This window comes from Lagopus leucura, unplaced genomic scaffold (genome assembly GCF_019238085.1).
Source record: "Lagopus leucura isolate 7727_CA_CO unplaced genomic scaffold, USGS_WTPT01 Super-Scaffold_1, whole genome shotgun sequence".
NCBI classification, from domain to species: domain Eukaryota; kingdom Metazoa; phylum Chordata; class Aves; order Galliformes; family Phasianidae; genus Lagopus; species Lagopus leucura.
The window spans coordinates 39,740,724-39,749,737 of record NW_024962250.1 but is presented as its reverse complement, the minus strand read 5'-3'; the positions used below and the strand labels follow the sequence as shown (position 1 = coordinate 39,749,737).

Genomic DNA, 9,014 nt, shown 5'->3' with positions numbered 1-9,014 from the left:
CAACTAGATGATAAAACAAACCCGAAGTTGTAACAGCATGGCAAAGTTCATCATCGTGTGCTTGAATATCATACTTCAGAATTTACTTCCTTTGTTGCTAAATAGCACTTGTTTGCATGTCTAACGTTCACTGTTCCTATTGCAGGTTGGCAGGTCCCTTAGCTGAGGCAACCACCCCCTCCATTCTGTGGTTCTACGGGCCCAGGCTCACAATGCAGCAGAGCAGAGGGTTGGTGTGCTGACAGGTGCGTGCTCCCATCCGTTGGTCATCCCAAGAGCTCACCCATGGGCATCGGGATGCTGTGCTGCCCCTCTCTTATGACCATTTCTTCGTATCCACAGTGCCTGCTCTACTACAGCCAGACAGCAGCAGCACGTACAGCCCCTGACAGCTCACAATGAAGTAAGAAACTAACAAGTGACATGGGAAAGCAGGTAGCTTAAGTTAACATTCATAACAGAGAGACTTCAGGCAATGTGGACGTTTCCTTCTTAGAACAACCCAATTGCATTTAATAGGCAATAATTTCTGTTTTGTGGTACGTTACTTATCACTTCTATCGGGGTAATCACACAGGCTGGTGGCTCTGTATTTGTAATCCTGCTCCCACCTTAGAGCAACACGGCTATTGAAACGTATCTGTCTCCTTAATATCATCATTTCTATAAATACAAACAACAATCTTCCCAAAAGCAGATAATCCCCACCACTGTAACGACAAGACATTTTTCCAACTGCTTCACTGAATTATCATAGTACAAGAATGCTTTAGCCATTGGAAAACAAATCTTCAAAGGACCTCAGGAGGGAGGTCAGTTTTTCCATCTCCCTGCTCTGAGACATGGCCAAAAGCTTCTAAGGATGTTTTCATCAAGCATAAGGTAGTATGGTGACGTCGTGGTTGGGCTTGATGATCCTTAAGGTCTTTTCCAATCTGAGTGATTCTATGATTCTGTGATAAAGAAATGCTTTAGTACCACCACTAAAAATGATTTCACAGCCACACATTAGAACATCTCAGATAGTTTCATTGTCCACACAATGAGAAAAATATTTAAGAACACTAAATCCAGGACAGTCCTTTGCAAGGCACATTTCCTATGCCCGCTGATAACCAGTCTCCAGTGCATGAATTGAAGACCCATCAGTAGTCATTCATTCAAGGGAATATCAGGTGTGAATATGTAAAAAGAGCTGCTAGAGCCAAAGCAGCAATTCCTTCTCTCCAATTACTCTTTTGATAACACAAAATGTGTTGGCTTGACACTGAGAAAAACACACTGGATGTTATGTCATCTCTCCTTCACCTAGCACTTTTAAATAGATTGCTAAACAATGCTTCACTGTCCTTCTCTGCAGAGGTTATGCTGGTAAGTCTACAGCTCTGTCTCCTTATCTGTTGTCTTTTCAAAGAGAGGTTGTGTATTTCTTCCTTTCTGTACTTTGGGGACCTCACCTTCCCTGTCTGAGTTTTCCACAGTAGACATTAATGGCTCAGAAAGTGGTGTGATTAATTCCTTAAGCACTCAGATGGGTTTCACTAGGCCTTGATGGGTTGAATAAATACAACCAAGATAAATATTGTTGCACCAATCCTGAATAGTGTAGTTGATTGCTACATTAATATTTATTCTCAGGAACAACTTACTAGTATTTGTATTTTTTTCTATGAAGATTGAGGAGAAAAAAAAAAAAAGCTCTTTTAAACATTCAAGGCTTCATGGTTTTTTTTCTTGCTTGCAAAATAACAAAACTACATTTTTCTGTCTTTATTCTTAGTGTTTTACTGCTACTTTCTCTTGTTTTTCCTCCAGCTATAATTAGTTTTGATCCTTATTCTTCCCATTTCTTCACCTTTCGTTTTTCTTCCATTGCTTTCTCCTTGCCCTGGGGGTGAGAGTTGGTGAATGACTGCTTGCACAACCACACATTTTCCAGGCTTCCTGCAGTGGCAGAGAAGTCAGAGCTAGAAGTGTGGCCATGGTCCCATCTGTCTTTAGGAGTGCAGAAGCTGTAAGTACAGCTCTGACTCTTAAGGGAGGCGGTGGGATCGCCGTCCCTGGAGGCGTTCAAGGTGGTGGTGAAGGGGCAGTGGGCATGGCAGGGTGGGCTGGGTTGGGCTTGGGGATCTTAGACAGTTTTTCCAAGATGAATAACTGCATGGTTCCACATCTCACTCAGCACTGGGCATTCATTTCCACTGTTCCCGTAGGGGACAGCTATACATTGCATAGGGGATAGCTAGGGCAGGATTGACCTTCACATGGGAGCAGGCTCCTTCAGAACAGGGATTTGGGTGTAGTAATTATGTTTTTCCTGGGCACCGAAATCAAATTCCTTGCTGATACCCTCTTTGCCCAATTTGACAAGAAACTGTCATTTGACTGGCAAATTAAATAGAGACTTTTGTTTCATTTTCTCCATCTCCTCGGGACATTTTACTTAGTAAGATTGTGTAAATCCTCTAAATGAAAAGGATTTTGTACAATGTTCTTAGCATTTGTTTTTCTCTCTTTCCCTCTTTTCTATCCTGGATTAATTAATTAAAATAAATAACTTCATTATACCCATTGAATAGAAAACATATCCTTAGGATATCATTTCTCCATTCCATATATTCATTGAATTTGGCCTCAGAACCTCACTTGGCTCATCCCAACTGAATTCTAGAGGCAGATGCTTTTCAACTAGCGCAGATCTGGCTACCAGCACTGTTCAACACACGTTTTTATTTGAATGTGAAAAAATTCTCCAGCCAAATGTACTTGAAATTCATACAAAGGCCTCATAGTCACCAAAGTTCCACTACTTAAGTTAAGTAATACTCTTTCCATTGCCAGATTTTAAAATTCACACCTCCTAAGACTTGGGAGGGAGTTGTCATGTCTCTTGTATTAAAGCTGTATGACATTAATATATAATTTAACCAAGAATTTGACTGTTCTTGAGTAGTTCCAGTAATATCAGCAGTGACATTTTTTGCATAAATCTTCTCTACATTTTAACGCTCAGGAGAAGTTGGAGGAGTTATTATGTATAATACACCTTGTTTTGTATGTTTGAACAGTCAAAGGATGAATCTGATTCATACCCTGGAGGCATTCATCTATTAAAATGCCAACGTAATGGATCTGAAAGCTTTGGCAGTGAGAAGAATAGGAAAATTTTCCTTTTTTTTTTTTTGAGCAAGTAAGATTGTCCTTTCCTGAATATGATGGATCATCCAGAACAGAAAATGGGAATTGATACCTAAGATTTGGCTTTGTTGCAGTTAAGTGAAATTTATCATGCTCTGCAGCAGGAGAAATTATTGTATTTTTTCTCGCAGTGCATTTAAGGCACCTGATAATTTAAGAAAGAAAATACGAATTCTCCTGGAACACGGAGACAAAAAGCTTCCCTGTAGGCAACCGATTACTGTGGTTTTCTCCAAGTTAAAAGAAGGCTTAAATATTGACTGTATTGAATTTATGGACTTCTGTAGAGAAAAAAAAATATGCTCCTATAATCCTTAGACAGCTTTTCATATAGTTTACATTTAAATATTGTCTGTAACAAATTCATTTTTTCTCTGTTTTATGTGAACTTGGAGCATCAGTCTGGCTGATAAGTGAAGATGGCACTGATCTATCACATTTCTGTAGGGGCAAGTGGACCATTCTTACTACAGACAGAGATGCCTTCCATTTCAGAGGAAAAAAAAAAGTGTAGGTAATACACATCTCCAACCCTTGGAGGTATATTTTGCTATGAATAACAACTTCACATAGAGCTGTACCTGGATAAATACAGGAAGTTTTCAAATATTCATTCCTTAAAAATGAATGAAAGCTGCACAGCATTTTCTCCTTAACACTCTCCTTCCTTTTCACTCTTCTTCCACTGCATGTCCTTAATTTTTCAATTCTATTATGTAGGTCATCTGTGGACCACAGTCCTTTTGGGCACACACGTGCCCTGCCATGGAGAATTTCTCTTGCTCTGACCCTTATTATCCTTTCTTTCAGTTTTCCTGCTCCAGGTACAACTTATGTCTAAGGAGCAGACTTCATAATGCTCCTGGCAACCTGTGTCAGTGCTCAGTCACCCAGATTTTCACCACCCATCAATGACTTCTCCATCCCAAAGATGGGCATGGCTATTTAGAATTCAGAAAGAATGCTAAAAGCTATTGGGGAAATAAAGCATGGAGCTATAGACAGAATTTAGAGAAGCCACGGTTGACAATCAACATCCTAGCACAGATCTTGATCTGAAAATATCCTCAGGAAAAGAATATAATAGTCTAATAAAACCCTCCCCTTGTCACATTTCAGTCTCCAACTTCAAGTTCTTCAGACCTCAAACACACTGGCCCAAAGTTGATGTCATTCTTTCTGCAACACATAGTGATGAAGGTGATAATTATAATGGAAAAATGAAATTTCATTTAACATGTAGTATTAACAGTAGAGATTGAGGGCCAGGGAGAAGCAGTGGGTACATAGTGATAGATCCAACCTTGGCATTGGCTCAGCCAACGTATCTGAGTACTTCCCAGAAAGACTTTGGTTACATGGCGAGGTGACCCGAGCAGTTGCTCTTCTTCAACAGGAACCAATGAAAACATTTGGTAAAAGCGTCCATATAATAAGAACTGCGAGGCCACAAATCCACAAAAAGTAATTACTAAGAGATGTCGATCTACGAAAACTGACAATTCCCATAACTGATCAGCCCCTCCTCGTTTATCCTCAGTCCTGTAATTTTTTGCTCTAAAATGCCTGCAGTTATCTGTTCTGCCCCACTGATATACAGACTGCCACTAATGTAGCAGATATTCATTCAGAGCATGTGAGCTGTCACTGCTTTCATGTTTCAGAAGTACTGTGTAATTCAAGGAGTTGAGAGAATGTGATTTTACAAAGGACTACTTAAGAAAATTCATGATTATTTAAAACTCAAATTTAATGTATTGTTCTATTTTCTTTTTACCCTTCAGATAACTTCAGTCTTTATACTGTAATATAATTTGGTGCTGGGGAATGGAATGAGTAAAGATATAAGTTATTTAGTCATTCAGATCTGCTAAATGAGAAATAATGGCTTCAAACAAGGAAGGGACATTATTAACTGCTCATAACATATGCTCTTACAGATTATTATCATTCCAGCAACCTTTCCATTAATTCCTCTTCCTGACTATCTGGACCGAAAGCGATGTCTGATTTTTACCAAATTCATCAAAGTGCTCCTGGAGTCATCATTTCTCATTTACAGTGTGAGTGCTCCGTTCAGCCAGCACATCTGTCATGGCTGACACCAGGCGATGAAATCTTACGGCTCTCCATAAGGCGTCTAAAAGCAAGGAGAACGGCGCACCGTGTGATGCTCGAGGAGCTACAAGTCTATAAAAGTGCATTAACTCTTGTGCTGTCACTCTCACGGAGGCAGTGCAGACCTCAGCAGTGTTGCATTGCCTGTGGGCTCAGGTGTTTGCAGTGATACCTGGGATGTTTGTGACAGGACGGACATCGGGGAGTCTGGATCATCAAAACTTCTCTTCCAGAGCTTGGAGCGGTCTTGGGCATGATGAGCCCTGCTGATCTCACATGGGGAATATTTAGGGAATGGAAGAGATGATCAAGGACACACACACACAGCATAAAATCCTGGAGGTGCAATAAAACTGATGCAGGGCAACCTGACCTTACAGCAGTAGTAAGGGAATGAAAGCAGATAACCAATAAATGAAGCCAAATGGAGCAAGGAGGAAGCAATGTCCAGTAGGCAAAGTTAGCATTTCTTAAAAATCAAACATAAGGCTTTTGCTGGAGGTAGACCACGTGCCTAACGCAGACATATCCTGCAGGTATCTCTTGGCTGTTGTAGGTGGAATTCAAGTTTTATCTTTGGCAGCAAGACAGATGCGATCTGCTAGAATCAAACACCTCAGCTGAAAGGCTGTGAGTATCCCAAGGCTTGCAGAGCACTGCTGTACTTCGTTGGCAACCTGGGTTAATACACCACAGTTAACTGTTTTCTTCTGTTGTCCTTAGACATGAAAAGCAGGAGAGATGAGCCAAAGGAAAAGAGTGCAGACAGTATGGTTAATAATGTGGAAGTTGTTTTCTGAGACTCGCAATAACAAAGAATTTAGGCATATTTAGACAAAGCAGCCTAGTTTCACAAGTGGCAGCTTTGGTTGCATTTTCTCTGTGTGTGTTAGTGAAAACCAGTACATGAACACAGCAGTAGTGGGTGGTCCAAAGGAGACCATACCCTGCTTTGGTGCCTGCATGAACCATTTATGGTCATGGAGCCACGAACACCCTTCCTTTTCCTCACAAAAAGCAAAAAATAAAGAAAAAGAAAAATCACCAGTACTTAGAAAACCCCCTCAGAATGTAGGGGATGCGTTTAACAAATGCTATACCAAATAGGTGTCTGAGAAAGTGCTTACGAGAGTTGAAGAGGAGCTTTTAGTGACGTGATGGCACTGAGATTTTCCTCAGGGAGCACAAAGAAACCAAGGGCACATTCCCACCAATATCCTCAGCTTCTGTATATTAAATCCATGCAGCAATGCTCAATAAACAGATTGGTCAGCAGAGGGTTAATGCTTTCAAAGTCCTTATTGCAAGCTAACGCTCACATGCTTCAGACATTCCAGCATCTTTCCTTGTCTACTTCTAATTTCCTAATAAAACTGCTGACATTAAAAGCTGATTTTGGAACAACTTTCAGTGGGGCTCAGCAAAATTGTTTTAATGACTAGCTTCTGCTTGCATGTGTGCTGGTGTGAGTGCATGAGGCTGGAGACATGCAAGCACATGGATCAGCAGGATTTGCACAGCACATCACTAAAACAGGAATTAGTGGGGTTTAAATATATATACACCTTTTAAAACTTATTTTTTTATCTCAAAAGGACAAAAAATATCCTGATAATCCAGTAAGAAGGTGGCTTCAATAGAGGTGCTTAAAAGGAATTCTGAGATCCCCAACTACAAGAAATGTGCTATTTCATTTATACATTGTGAGCTTCCTCATTTTTTTCTTAGCCCTCCTAAGGCTAGGCTCCAAAGCTGTTGTCATTCCTTGTCACTTCTCCTTACCTATATTAGAATTTGAACAAACAGACAGCTGGCATATAGAAAATAGATGGAAAATTCTTGCTGTTTCATGTTGCTGCCTGAAGGCACCCAAATTTCTCCATCCAGCACATCAATGACCAGAGCACCCCATAAATAAAGGGCAAAGCAGAAACAAGAGGAGAAGAAGCACTGATAAAAGGCAGAATACAAGTCCCTTTTAGCGTCTCAATTCATCACATGTCAACAGGTAGTAGAAGAGGGCAGGAAGAGAGTCCTATTATAGAATCACAGAGACATAGAATGGCTTGGGTTGGAAGGGACCTCAAGGATGATCAAGTTCCAACCCCCTGCCACAGGCAAGGCTGCCAACCACCAGATCAAGTGATAGATCAGCTTGCCCAAGGCCACCCCCAGCTTGGCCTTAGACACCTCCAGGGATGGGTGTATGTTAATGTGTTATTAAGAGAGCAAAAGAGATAAAACTCCTATCCTGCCCTGGGCCACAGCTCACATTTCTCCTTGTTTCTGTGGCTTGTTGTTTCAGGGACACTGCAGCAGCCCCGGTCATGCACCAGCACATGGCAAGATGAGGTTGGTAGCGAGGTCAGCCATGCTGTCAAGGCTGCTCAGCCTCTGTGCAGATGGCCAGGAGCAACAGGTTTGTGCTCAATCTCACTATCCTTCTATCCTTCACTGCAGCAAGACCCCTCCAGCACCTGATTTCATCTGCTTGATCAGCACCACAGCATCTGCTCCCACTAACTGACTGAGGTGGGGCTGTATGGATACAACTGCCCATAACTTCTTGTGTTTGACCCCCAAGTTTTATTTCCATTAGGTTGCACTTGCTCTCTACATGGTGCCATCTTTGCCTGGTAAAACTAAAGAGCAGTAAATTGCACTTTAAAGAACTATTGGGTAGACTTAAAAACAAACAAACCAAAAAACCCAACTGCACAATTTCATTAAGGAGATGGAAACGATGTAGCGTACTGAATCCTATACAAAAAGCAAACAAATAAGGTGTAGAAATCTTTGTGTCAATCAAACACTGACAGCTTATGTATTTCCATGAAAATACAAGCATAATTCAGCCAGAAAAAGTAAATGGTCGCAATATTCTCACTTTGTGTTTTAAATACCTCATGCAATCAGGAATCAACCTCACAGATTGATTTAGCTAGCTGATTACATATAAAATATGCTTTAAAAAATTCCAATTCTACTGTGTCTTTCACCTCTGATTCCAACAGCTGTTTATTTTCCTTCAGAAGAAAAAACGTTTTTACAAACAACTGAGAAGACCAAATTATCATTTTAAGAAGCAGAACAACAACAAAACCATAACGTTTCTCTCTTTCAGGATGGAAAGCATCACGCACTCAAGCTTCACATTCTTTTTACACTACGCTACAAGATGGGAACAGAGGTCACAGAAATTGCAAGTTGTCTCACCTCAGTGCAAGGGAATGAAAAAACAATAATCACACAATGGACAAAATCAAAAGGTATGAAGAACAAGAGGAGATCCTATGGGTAGACAAACATCAAAGCCAAGCATAAAACACTATGTTGAGTATGTAAGTAGTTAAGTAACAGCAAACTGGTCCTTAGCTGCTGAAATGTGAAAACGCACATTTAATAACGCAGGACATATTGAGATGTATAATGCTTTTTTCCTAGTTCAACCTAATAAAAATTCCCATAAAACTACTGGCACATATCCTGAAACAAGGCATTGATCGAGAATTCAGAGATGGCAAGGACATTGTCAGGACACAGGGTGGAACTGTCAGGTCATGCCACGCAGAGACAATCTGTCTCTGTGACATTGTAGTGTGCTCTGTGCATGGGTGAGAGGCACCGACGCCTTCTATTGCGATTGAGCAAGGCTCCAAACCATGACTTCCATGATAGCTTTAAAGCAAGATGGAGGA

The 9,014-nt window shown here is 40.8% G+C and overlaps 1 long non-coding RNA gene across 1 annotated transcript; it reads left to right on the top strand.

Annotated features, from left to right (window-relative positions):
- Positions 1-379: 379 nt before the first annotated feature.
- Positions 380-8,583, top strand: LOC122178913. Its single transcript, XR_006178496.1, has 3 exons — positions 380-403; positions 7,622-7,735; positions 8,441-8,583. It is a non-coding gene; the product is annotated as an uncharacterized LOC122178913 (long non-coding RNA).
- Positions 8,584-9,014: the final 431 nt, after the last annotated feature.